The sequence below is a fragment of the Pinus tabuliformis genome, chromosome 7, assembly GCF_031772625.1.
Source record: "Pinus tabuliformis cultivar Carrire ecotype Pingquan chromosome 7, CPIR1, whole genome shotgun sequence".
In the NCBI taxonomy this organism is placed as follows: Eukaryota; Viridiplantae; Streptophyta; class Pinopsida; order Pinales; family Pinaceae; genus Pinus; species Pinus tabuliformis.
The window spans coordinates 1,439,839,614-1,439,853,118 of record NC_142293.1 but is presented as its reverse complement, the minus strand read 5'-3'; positions in this window follow the sequence as shown (position 1 = coordinate 1,439,853,118).

The following is a 13,505-nucleotide window of genomic DNA, read 5'->3' as shown; positions in this document are numbered from 1 at the left end:
GATCATAGAATGGCTTAGCCAAATCTCTCTTCAGCCATTCACCCCCATGCCATATTCCAAGAATGAATGTGGGATCTCATAGAACACATCAATAAAAAACATCCAAGGCTTCTAGAAGCCATCCACCTCAACCCATCAAACAATGATTCCACCTCATGGTCGCACATCACAAAACCATCATCAGATCAGCCTCTATCCTAGCTATCCAGGGCTCTAGAGTGTTTGTTCGAACCAAGGCTCAAGGACTAGTAATGCAACCCATAGTTGTTGTCGGGCTCCAGATCATTTGTCCAACCAAGTCTCCAGGACTAGTAACTCAACCCAACAAGGACTCCAGAGCACTCGTTCAACCAAGGCTATGGGACTAGTAACTCAACCCAAGTTGTTACAGGGCTCCAGAGCGTTTTTCCAACCAAGGCTACGGGGACTAGTAACTCAACACAAGATAAGGAAACATGAGAACCAACCAAAAGCAAACAATGAAAGTAAACCCACAATCACCATGGTTATCCAGGAAAAGGCAAGGCTAGGAAATCCACTGTGTATTAAGGAAATCCTCCATGCCAATGAAATATCACAACCAAGAAACCATATGCATGTGTCGTGCATGCAAAAACTAGTGAAGGAAACTGGCATGCAACTCGGTCCCTGCAAAAAAATATGATGTAGTTGTTGATCCCCATGCCTTCTTGTGCTTTCGTGCTCTTCCTTTGCCTTCTTGTGCTTTCGTGCTCTTCCTTTGCCTTCTTGCTCCAAGAATCCAAGTATGCCACACCCACCAAGAGTGCTCCAAGAAAAATCTAACTCTCAGGGGAGATTAGAGAGAGAGAGAGAGAGAATAATGAGAGATCTCCAAAACTGAACTGACAAAAGGTTACCAGTTGTTCCTCAGAAGCCTTTTTTATGAGTGAGGCCTCTATTTTCTTCATTTTCCATTATTTTCCTTCATTTTCCTCCTCACATGCAACATGTGCCCTTCACCTCCCTTTTCTCCTAATTTCCATTATTTTCATAAATAAATGTGCCAAAAATGCCACTTTTCCTTTCCAAATCCTTAGTCATTTCCTTTGCCAATTTCCTTAGCCATAAAACAATCACAAGTGATCCCCATCACTGGAATTTTGCCCAACATTCAGCTTGGAATAAGTGTCCCCTCATCCATGGTTATTATTTTGCCTTTATTTACTTTTATTACATGGAATTTTCACCATAGTTGTTACATGCTTATGAATTTTTAAAATCATAAGACACAAACCTACTCTACTGCTTTGCATAAATTAATTCACAATTTAGAACAAAAATATTAGACATGTAATAAGAAATCACACACATGCAAATAGTATTTTTCCTGAGGAAAGCGGACTACTAAAAACTCTGTTATGAAACCAACTCACCAAAATATAGAAAAGATAGATAAATGCCTTAGAAACAAGCCTCTTCGAGGAGGCAACCTCCTTTACATTACACAAATGAACAATTCTTGGATGATACAAATGACAAGACCTCCTTTCTATATATAGGAGTCTATGGGGTCATAATATAATCAGATCCAACATAACAATAATAATGTAAAGGCACAACAATAACAATAGTGGTCTTCTATGGGGCACAATAATAACAATATGGGGACTACATGGGTACAACAATATGGTTTCTTATGAAATTTAGGGTTTTTCTGCTAATTACGTCAGAGTCTTTCAGTTTTAGAAGATGGGTTGAAGTTGTCATTTTTGATATCTTAAGCTTTGTATTATATTTCATGGTGCTTTCATACTAGGCTTCAAGCATTTCCATGTATGAACTAGGCAAATAAATGATGAAATTTTGTTTTCCTATGTTGTTGTAAACCTTTCTTGTTTTGAAATGATTTATGGATAAATGCCAACAATGATGTGTATATTTCAGGAGTTTCAATATTGCAGGAAGACCTCATATCATCAGCGTCAGCCAAACCATAGCCACCCATGATCGCAAAAGGCCACTAAGTTCACAATCTCTGTTATCATTTCACAAGGACAACTTGCCATGCTTGTTGAGCAAATCCAACCATCAGAGAGCTTTCGTTTGAGTTCTAAGTGATTTCCAACCACTCCCCTACCTCATTCCTTCCATCACTCACCTTCCCTAAGCTCCATACCACCTTCCAATTCACTCCTTATTCTTTTGGCCTGTTCCTGTAGGAAAACAGGGGATCATGTAGGTGAATTAGGACATCCTGTAGGACAACCTGCAGTGGCTTGGTTTGAACCTGATTTGTGAGAAATGCATCACAAAAGCTAGGAGAAGACCCCTGATTGCCTCCCAAGCCATTTGACAAGTCACAACCATCTCTCTCCACACCTATCCCACCTGCCATGCAATCAAGAAGGATTAACATTCATGTTTTCACAAAAAGACAAAAAGAAAAAGGTTGTTATGCTTATTCATGTGCACAACAGTTAAGTGTTTGATTAGATCAGATTTCATGCTTAGGTTAGTTAGGATTTCACATGTGTTAAATTAGAATTCTTTTGAAGCAAGGCATCTTAACAAATAACTAGATGAGTTGTGTGTTTTAGGCATGTATTTCAGTCTTTCATTACTGCAGTAGGTAGCATATCAATCCTCTCAATTAGGGTAAAATTCTCCTTTCTCAATTGTTAATCAAACTTCTTCCAAATCAGTAGAGGGTTGGTTTGAGAAACCCTAGTGGTCTATCACCCAACTCAGCAGCGACGAAGAGTGGACCCAACTCAAGCCATGGTCACCGAAGGGAAGAGTGAGGAAAAATCCAGTTTCTATCAGCCTTTTTGGTATTCCTTTACCTCTCTAAAGCTACTGCTAAGGCTATGCACAAATGGAAGCAAACTAATCAAATTCACCACTACTTGCAATGAAAAAATGCCAAAATCAATTCAACAATTAACCTATGAAATAACCTAAGCATACAAGTACAATAAGAGGAACTTCTGTTGCTAGGGATGGGCCAGAACCCAAGAGCTTCAACCCTCTGAGTCAACTCGGTGTTGGATCAAGGAAATGCTCATTCTCATTATCATATCAAACATTACATAACATGTTTTGCTACAATCATTTAACTTGAAAATGCTTAGTGCTCTTACATAAAAATAAAAATAAAAAATTGAATCCTAATAAGGCTCTAGGCCTCCTTATTTATACAATTGAAGTCTCCAACAACTTCCTTAAATCTAGGGAGGCTTGGCTCCCAAACTCAAGATGAACTGGTTCTTAATTGTCATTGGCTTGGCTGCCCATGATCTCCATGACTTCGGTGCTTTCAACTCCAAGCTAGTGTGATTTGATTGAGGGATATTCGAATGAGTGAAGATTTAATGAGGAAGATCCATCTCCTATAATCTCTCCTTCTTCTCTCATTCAAGTTCCCTCATCTTAATTAGCCAAAATTGCCATGATTTGCTCCCAAAAACATGCAATCAATGCACATTAGACCACTAGACATAACATCTTACTTTTACTCATCTCACTAAGCAAAATATAATTAAAACATGTAAGGAATTATGAGAAGATTTGATTTTAGTAAGCTTGGAGGTGTATTAAGGTCCATATAGTTACCCAATGATGAGGCTCATCATCACCCCCCTACTGAAAGTGTTGTTCATCCTCTAAGAAACTTAATCTATATCCATGTCCTTCATTGCTCTAGTGGCCTCCCTGACATCCCATGCTTCTGCTGTAGTTTCCTCTTCCTGGGAATAAAACACTGCCTTCCTCTCTATTTCTTCCCACTACTTTCTTTCTTCTTTTTCTCTCCTCCCTTCCAGCATTCCTAAAAGCAGTGGTGGACTGAGCCTCAAGCCAATCCAATTGAATTTGAGTCTTTGTAGAGCCTGCTTATACATGGGTGTTTTATTTAGTGCCTCTCTCATTCTCTGAGGAAAATGGTATTCTCTGATTTTTAGGCTGTGAGGCAAGGTGTGCCACCTCCTTTGGCATTATTGCATGTTGTCAACTCCTAGCAATCTGAAAATGTCTTCAAAGTGTGTGACTACTTGTTCTTGTGCAGCAAGGTACCTAGGTGCAAGCTTAGGATCATTTTCAATGAGGTTGTGGGTGTTGATGACAACCATTGGATTAGATTATTCAGCTCGAGTCATGAGGGGTTCTGTCTCTTCTCTTGTCATTACCTTTTTCATCTTTGTATCTATTTCCTCCTTATGATTCATCCATGATGCTAAGGCCATCAATTGCAAGTCTCCTAGTTTTGAATTTGGGTCCCACACATTCAAATTTGTCAAGGCCAAGTTGTGTAGGTAAAACTCATACATTTTTGCTCTATCTTCCAAGACGCTTTGATCATAGATATCAGTGAATTTTCTATAGTCCTGGAAGGGCACAATGCGTCTTTGTGCTAAAGTCTTGATTTGGAATTGTAGCCATTGCTCCTTGAGATACAAGGCATAAGACTCTGTTGGCATCCTGCATTGGATTTCCTCCAAGGATAAATTGGCCATAATTGCCAACTGCATTTCCTCCAAGGATAAATTGGCCATAATTGCCAACTGGATTTCCCTTTCTTGTAGTTGTCCTCTTAGCCATGCATTCTCTACTTCTAACTAGGATTTCATCATTGCCTCTTTGTCCCTTATGCTGCTCAGCTCTCTACCCATCTCTTTCAATTTTTCCTCCATGCGGTCTACATCCTTCACTCCTTTTGATTTGGAAATTTGCATCCACCTTTGTGTCCTTACCCTCTCTTTTTCAAGTTCAAAGAATAAGGGGATGGCAAACGTTTTTGGGATTACCCTACCTCCTTCAATGAATCTATAGTAGGAGTTGAGGTTGGGCTATGGACTAGGATCCCTCAGTTCTTGGGATTCTTCCTTTGTTTCTTATGGAGTGATACCTTCTTGGTCCCTTTTCTGTACATCTTGTAGGTTTGATAGGGTTTCCTATAGGATGGTCTCTACTTCCTGTAGGTCTGCATGTGTCTCCTGTAGGAGACCTTTTCCTTTTGATGAGGCTGGCCTTGTGATAGGCCTCCTAACATAAGTGATGGGATATTTGGGAGAGGCTTGTCCTGATGATCCTTCTCCTTGAATTTTCTCTAGAGGGGTTGCCTTTTCTTGCTGCTTTGGTGAATCCTCAATGACAATTGGAGTTTTTGTGGGGGTTTGAGGCCTTCCTTACCTAATCCTTGTGCTCTTTCTTGTCCTGAAGTATAGTGGGGTTTGTCTTTTCCTCTTCCCTTTTGACTTGATAGGTGTACTTAGGGTAGTAAGAGCATTTGTTGTCACTTTCTTAGTGGGTTTTGGAGATACCCTTGGTGATTCTTCCCCTTATTTTCCTTGAACTATAGGCCTCTGTTCTTCCTTCTATTCTGTTTCCTCTTTTCCATTCTCCTTCTCATTCTTATATTTCTCTTTCTCTTCTTCCTCTAGTTCCTCACTCTGCTCATCTGTCTCTTCTTTTGTTTCTTCTTCTGTCTCTTATTCATTCTCCTCCTCCTTTTCTTCCTCTTTTCCCTCTTATGTTTCCTCTTCATTTTCTTCTTCTATTTCTTCTTCCCTCTCACTAGCAGTGGGGCTTTTGTCAGATTCAAGCGCTTGAATTTCCCCTCCTGCCTGCATTTCTCTGAAGGTTGTACATGTAATAGGGAGTCTTAGATTTTGTAGAGCATCTTATAGGATGAGTTTGATCAACCCATGATGGGCTAGTTGTTGATTTTTTCCCTCCTGCACTTTCATGCTCATGTCTATCATTGATTGAAGAAGAAAGTAGGGTATACTTAATCTTTTTTGTTGAGGTGTGTTTGTTCCAAATCTCAGTTCTTGGAGGAGTCTAAAGTGGTATCCATACACCACATTGTATCTCCCTTCACATGATATGTATTTAATGAGGTGGTAACTAACTTCATTCCAAGGGTATGGAATGCTTCCTCTTTTGACCCCATTTTTGTCTTCCATTGGCTCCTCCCCTTCCAAAAATAATTTCTTCTTTGCAAGGGTGTTGTTACCCTTATCTTCTTTTCTCCAAGGTAACCCTAAAGGGAGTGTAGTGATTCTGCTTATAACTTCAGGGGTGATTTCTACTGATAGGCCTTTCACCACAGCAGTGGCATGGGTCCTAGTGAGGGGTATGAGTGAGAGAGAAAAGTCTCTGGCCACCTCATCATCGTATCCTCTCATCCTCTCAAAGAACCCCATCCATTGGTGCCTTGTGAAAATTTATACTACAGGAGGATGCTGGTGGATCCTTACTATGTTTGTGGGTTCTCTCTTGTTAAAACCTCCTGTCATCTTTCCCTGGTAATTATGGAGGCTTGATGGATATAATTCAAGAATTCTGGTGGGTGAGAGAGGATGGATTGTTAACTTTGCAATACAATTCTCGTAGACTACAATTTCCTTAATCAAATGAGGATTTTTCTTATTTTTAATTGGAAAAAATGGAAGGTATAGTTCCTACCTTACTTGTTACGTTCTGTTGAGTACAACCTTTGATTTCTCCTCCCTTTAGTAACCACTAATAATCCTGTAGATTGACTGCTCTATATCTTGTAGATTTTCCTCTAGGATCCTGTAGGTTTTCCTGTAGGATCCTATAGGTCTCCTGCGCTGCAAAATGTTAACTGTCTCCTATAGGTGCTACTTCAAGAAGGCCGAGAGCAACCTCTTTTCAATGAATTCTCGAGATTTATAATGCTCTCTTTGCATGGGAATCAATGTTTTATTTCCTTATATGGATGATCATGTGGGATGGTGTGTTGGCTGTCTAAGTATGAGCACCTCCTTTTGGACTGTTGGTCCCACTATCAGTCCATCATTCCACCTTACCTCGTAATCATCTCCCACTTCGTTCCTCCGTAACTTAACCATTTTTGGCCTTATCTCCTTTTTCTTCTGATTTGACTGTTGCCACGTGTGGAGTGGTCTAACTATTTTCTCCTCGTCGACTGGCCGAAGGTGGCCAAGTTAACTGGCCACCTTTGCTTATAAAACCAACTCTTACATAATCCTACAGTTTTGATCATATCGTACTAACAAGAGAGCATGAGTAAGATGACATACTTGTGGGTAAGATGCTTTGATGATGATGCATGTTGGAGAATGATGTCTTTGTGCTGTGTATTTTCTGCATATCCTTCTTTGTATTGGCCTCTTTTGATGCTTGTTTCTTTTGATGTGCAGGTGCTGGAGAGTGATGTTGGTGATCTTGCTGCTGTTACTAAGCTCTGGAGGAGCTTCCTCAACCTTGGAATCTTTGTGCTGAAGATGGATGAAAACCTGGGAAGTTTCCTTTGTGGGATAGGCTGCTATAGGATTTCCTACAGGAAAATCTCTAGGATGTCTTGTAGCTGCCTCTCCCCTAAACTGTCATAATTTTTCTCACTTTTGGAGCATGAGGGTTGTTGACATGAGTAGAGAAGGGTTGTAGTGAATGGTAGGTGAGAGTTGTGGTCTTTAGGTACTGTCCCTCTGTCCTCCTTCTCTCCCTCTTCTATTTTTTTTTAAATGCATAGTTTTTTTTTCTTGTTGAATTGACTTATTGGATGAATGTAGGGGTAACATGGTGATGGAAAGCATGGCTATGATGTGGTGGAGTGAATGTTTTTTTTTTTCAGACACAGGCTTGTCATCCCTTTGCTCTAAGATCACTTTTCTTGGGATTTTGAGGCCACTGTAATTCCTACAAGAAACTCCTGTAGGTTTACAAGGAATCCCATGCTATGACTCTACCAAAATTGATGCACATCTCATGCTATGACTCTAAAATAGGTAGCCTTAAAATCTTAAGGCTATATTGATCGTCTCAATTAGGAAACTCTACCCCTTCTAGCCTTCTGAGTTCCATTAAATTGCGCTCATATTTATCCCCAATTATGTAACCCTCTAACTTCACACCATAAAGATTTAATAATATAAAGAAACCTTTGCTAAATGGCTTCAATAGATTCCCTTAGATAGCAAAATAATATGTAGACACAGATCTTACCCTTAACAAGCAATTGGGACTCCCTGGGACCTGTGGGTTATCCTTTTTGTAGGTCACTAGGGAAAAAAATGCAGCGTCCATTTAAAAATTTGATTTTAACCTCTGTTCACAAACCTACCTCGTAGACTAGCATCAGCTACTACACCACCGATACGTGTATGCCTCTTAGGTCACTTTTCACATGTAATAGTTATGTTAAAGTTGTCCATGTGTTTCCACTTCCCTGTCGAGGCTTGGTTCAGTAATTTGGCATACACCAGTAATGAAGTTATCCCTTTTTAATTTGGTGCTTGAATTGTATCCACATGTTGCTTCATTCAATTGATGTAATGCCTAAATTTATTCAATGAATACACAATAGCTAGGAGCTCTTTTTCAGTCATTGTGTAGTTCAGCTCGGCTTTTGACAGATTCTTTCTGATGAAGTAAATGGCATAAGGTATCTTTTCATCTAGTTGGCCTAGCGCTGCTCCTATGCCTTTGTGAGAGGGATCGGCATGTATATGGAAAGGAAGAGCCCAATTTGGGCCTCGGAGAATAGGTGCAGTAGTAAACTTGTCCTTTAGGGTGTCCAAAGCTTCTTGATAGCTTTCTGACCATACAATTTCATAGTCCTTGGCCAATAACCCAAATAAGGGAGAAGCTAACTTGCTAAAGTCTTTTATAAATATCCTATAGTATCCAGCTAAACCTAGAAAACTTCTGACATCTCTTTGTTTTTGTGGATTTGGGACCCTTTGGATGATGGCTATCTTATTTGGGTCTACCTGCATTCTTTTCTGGGATATTGAGTGACCTAGAACAGTCCCTGCAGTCATCAAAATCTCACATTTTTTGGGACTAAGGGATAGGTTCATTTCAATGCATTTGTTCAACACCTTACCCAAGTTGGAGAGAGCTTCCTTGAAATCACACCCATAGGATGTAAAGTCATCCATATAAATTTCCATTGCATCATGGACTAGATCAACAAAGATACTCAGGACTGCCCTCTAGAAAGTGGCAAGGGCATTGCATAGGCCAAAAGGAAGGACCCTATAAGTGAAAGTACCCCAAGGACAGGTGAAGGTGGTTTTATCTTGGTCCTCTGGGCTAATCTGGATTTGATTGTATCCGTTGAACCCATCTAAGAAAGAGAAGAACTTTTTCCCTGCCAGGCCATCTAACACTTGGTCAATGAAAGGTAGAGGGAAATGGTCCTTCTTTGTTGCTTTGTTTAATTCTTTGTAATCAACACAAATCCTCCACTTCCCATTTTTCTTTGGAACCAACACCAAAGGAGAAACCCACTCACTGTCCGAGATAGGGTAAATGAATCCTGCATCCAACAGCTTTTGCAATTCTTCTTTCACTATATCCTTGAGAGATGGATTCATTCTCCTTTGGGGTTGTCGGACTGGTTTGCAACATTCTTTGATATAAATGTGGTGAGTACACATCGAGGGGTGTACTCCATTCATTTCTTTGCAACTCCAAGCAAAGGCATCAAAATTTTCCCTTAGCATGTTGCACAACTCTTCTTCTTGGTGTACAGAAAGAAAGGGGTTGATTTTCAAAGTTCTTCCATGGACAAATTTTATTCTATTGACACGAGTAGGGTTTGAATGAGCTAAGCATAGATCAATCTGATGGTTGACGATGGTTTCCTTCACAACTTCCTATAAGGAAAAGGTTTTGGGAGTTATATTTTGGAGGATGTGTTCAATCAAATCATATTCATCAAGTTGTCCTCCTCCCACGGTAGTTTCTAGGGTATAGAGTTGGATTTAGTAGACTTCATCTTCTTCCTCCTCTTCCATCCATAAAGGTAAATCATGTTCTAAATATGGATGAGAAGGAGGGTACACGATCAACTGCTTGGATAGATGCCCATTTTTGAAGATCAACTTCTAATCATCAGTGGTGTAATCATAAGTTCTTCATATGACAACGAACTCAAACAAGAAAGTATTTGGATCTTCTAAGGCCAGGCCATGGAAGAGAGGAAGAGCAAAGGGGCTTATGTTTTTCATCTTAGCATCCCCGTTGGTTTCTCTGATGGGAAAATCACCCTCAATTCTTTCCATATCTCCTCTGTCATTTCTATTTTCAGCCATTAGGTCAGTTAGAATGGGTTCTCCTTCTTCTTCTCCCCTATAGGCTCTTCAAAAATCTTTGGTTGCTCACCTAACGGGTCCTTCGATTCACAGCCACCGAAGAAGAGGGAAGGTTGGCTATTTGAAGTGGTGGGGGTATTTGTTAGAAATTTTCCTAAGTTATCCCTATTCCTACGAGGCATGAAAGAAGTGTTTTTGTTTTGTTTTGTTTTTCAAGCTTTAGAACTAATTACAGAATTGAAATAACAAACTGAATGGAAACTAACTGCTGAATGAAATCTTACTTGCAGAATGGAAAGGAAAGCAAACCAAATTACATTTAGTTTTGCAAGAATGAAGCTAATAGAATAATGAAAGAGATAAGAAATGGAATAAAGAAAGAAGAAATCACATCTACTCAGACACCTCCCCGGCAACAGCGCCAAAAAGTGATGAGAACCAGTATTGTAGCAAGAATGCTACAACTCCTGGGGCTACCAACTTTACTTTATCAACCCGGGGTTCGTACAAACTTGGAGGTGACAGTGTTGTATACACAAGCAGATGTAATGGGTCCACTCTTTTTCACTGCTGAGCTGGCAATAGACCACTATGGTTTCTCAAACCAGCCTTCTATTGATTTAGAAGAAGTTTGATTACCAATGAAGAAAGGGGAATTTTACCCTAATTGAGAGAATTGAAACATTGTCTACTGCAGTAATGAAACACTGAAATAAATGCTTTAAACACACCACTCATCTAACTATTTGTTAAGAGATCTTTCTTTAGAAGAATTCTAAGCTAACATGTGTGTAATCCTAACTATCCTAGGCATGCAATCTGAGATAATCAAACACTTTATTGTTGTGCATATGAATGAACACAATAACTTTTTTTTCCTTTCTATCCTTTTTTGTGAAAATGTGAATGCTAAATATTCTTGGTTGTATGGCAGGTGGGTTAGAGATGGTTGTGAAGGGTCAGATGGCTTAGGAGGCAAACAAGGGTCTTCTCCTAACTTTCTAGATGCATTTTCCTCAAATCAGCCTCAAAACAAGCCACTACAGGTCGTCCTACAGGATGTCCTAATGCACCTACAAGATGTCCTAATGCTCCTACAAGATCCCTGTATTCCTATAGGATTCGGCCAAAAGCAAAAGAATGGTTTTGGAAGAAATAAGGCAAGGGAGTGGCTAGGACTTCCTCAGAGCTCAAACCAAAGTTTGTGAGATGGTTGGATTTGCTCAACAAACCTGGAAAGTTGTTCTTATGGAATGATGAATTGGTTGATGGACTTAGTGGTTGTTGGTGATCATGGATGAATGAGGTTAGGTTGGGGCTGCTAACTTGAGATCTTCCTGCACTATTGAAACATACATCACTGGCATTTACCCATGGATCATGTCAAACAAGAAATATTTCCAATCAACATAAGAAAACAAAATTCCATTATTTAGTTTCCTAGTTCATCCATAGAAATACTTGTAGAATATTGTGAAACACCATGAGATCTAATAAAAATATAGAGATATCATAAATAACAACTGAAACCTATTCTTGAAAACTGAAAAGATGCTAGTCTAATTAGCAGAAAACCCTAAATTCCATAAGAAATTAGAATTATGTCTTTTTGGGTCTGAATAGGAGTTTTTCCTCAAACCATGGTCCCTGAAGGGAGGAGTGAGGCCAATTCCACATGCTATCAGCCTTTTTGGTATTCCTTTATCTCTATAAATCTACTGCTAAATCTATGCACAAATAGAAGCAAACTAATCAAATTCACCACTACTTACAATGAAACAATGACAAAATCAATTCAACAATTAATCTATGAAATAACCTAAGCATACAAGTACAATAAGAGGAACCTCTGCTGTTAGGGTTCGGACCTAACCCAAGAGCTTCAACCCTCTGAGTCAACTCAGTGCTGGATCAAGGAAATGCTCATTCTCATTATCATATCAAAAATTACATAACAGTGTTTTGCCACAATCCTTTAACTCGAAAATGCTTAGTGCTCTTACATAAAAATAAAAAAATAAAAAACCGAATCCTAATGAGTCTCTAGGCCTCCTTATTTATACAACTAAAGTGTCCAAAAAATTCCTTAAATCTAGGGAGGCTTGGATCCCAAACTTAAGATGAACTGGTTCTTAACTGTCACTCGCTTGGCTGCCCATAATCTCTGTGACTCAGCTGCTTGCAACTTCGAGCTAGTGTGATTTGATTCAGGGATATTCGAATGATATAGGATTTAATGAGGAAGATACATCTCCTATAATCTTTCCTTCTTGTCTCATTCGAATTCTTGCACCTTAATTAGCCAAAATTGCCATGATTTTCTCTCAAAAACATGCAATCAATGCACATTAGACCACTAGACATAACATCTTACTTTTACTCATCTCACTAAGCAAAATATAATTAAAAAATGTAAGGAATTATGAGAAGATTTGATTTAAGTAAGCTTGGAGGTGTATTAAGGTCCATATAGTTACCCAATGATGAGGCTCATCATCATCTATCCAATCAGTTGCTCCTGTACCCTCTTGCCTATCCATATTTAAAACATGACTTACCTTTATGGTTAGAAGAGGAGGAAGAAGATGAAGTCTACTCCACCCAACTCTATATCCTAGAAACTGCCATGGGATGAGGACAACCTGATGAAGATGATTTGAATGAACATGTCCTCCAAAATCCAACTCCCAACACCATGTCTCTAAAGGAAGTAGTGAAGGAAACCAAGAACAACCATCAGATTGATCTATGCTTAGCTAACTCAAACCCTACTCATGTCAAGACAATAGAATTCGGCCTTGAAAGAACACTGAAAATCAACCCCTCTCTCTATACACCAAGAAGAATAGTTATGTAATATGATAAGAGAGAATTTGGATGCCTTTGCTTGGAATTACAAATAAATTAAGGGAGTGCAACCCTTCGTGTGTACTCACCACATTTACATCAGAGAAGGTTGCAAACTAGCCCAAAGCCCCAAGGAGAATGAATCCAACTCTCAAGTATATAGTCAAAGAAGAGTTGCAAAAGATGTTGGATGCAGGATTCATTTACCCTATCTCGAATAGTGAGTGGGTGTCTCCTTTGGTGTTGGTTCCAAAGAAAAATGGAAAATGGAGGATTTGTGTCGATTGGAAAGAGTTAAACAAAGCAACAAAGAAGGACCATTTTCCTCTACCTTTCATTGACTAAGTGTTAGATGGCCTGGTAGGGAAAAAGTTTTTCTCTTTCTTAGATGGGTTCAATAGATAAAATCAAATCCAGATTAGCCCACAGGACTAGGATAAAACCACCTTCACCTATCCTTGGGGTACTTTCTCTTATAGGGTCCTTCCTTTTAGTCTATGTAATGCCCTTGCCACTTTTTAGAGGGCAGTCTTGAGTATCTTTGCAGAGCTATTCCATGATGCAGTAGAAATTTATATGGATGAATTTACACCCTATGGGTGTGATTTC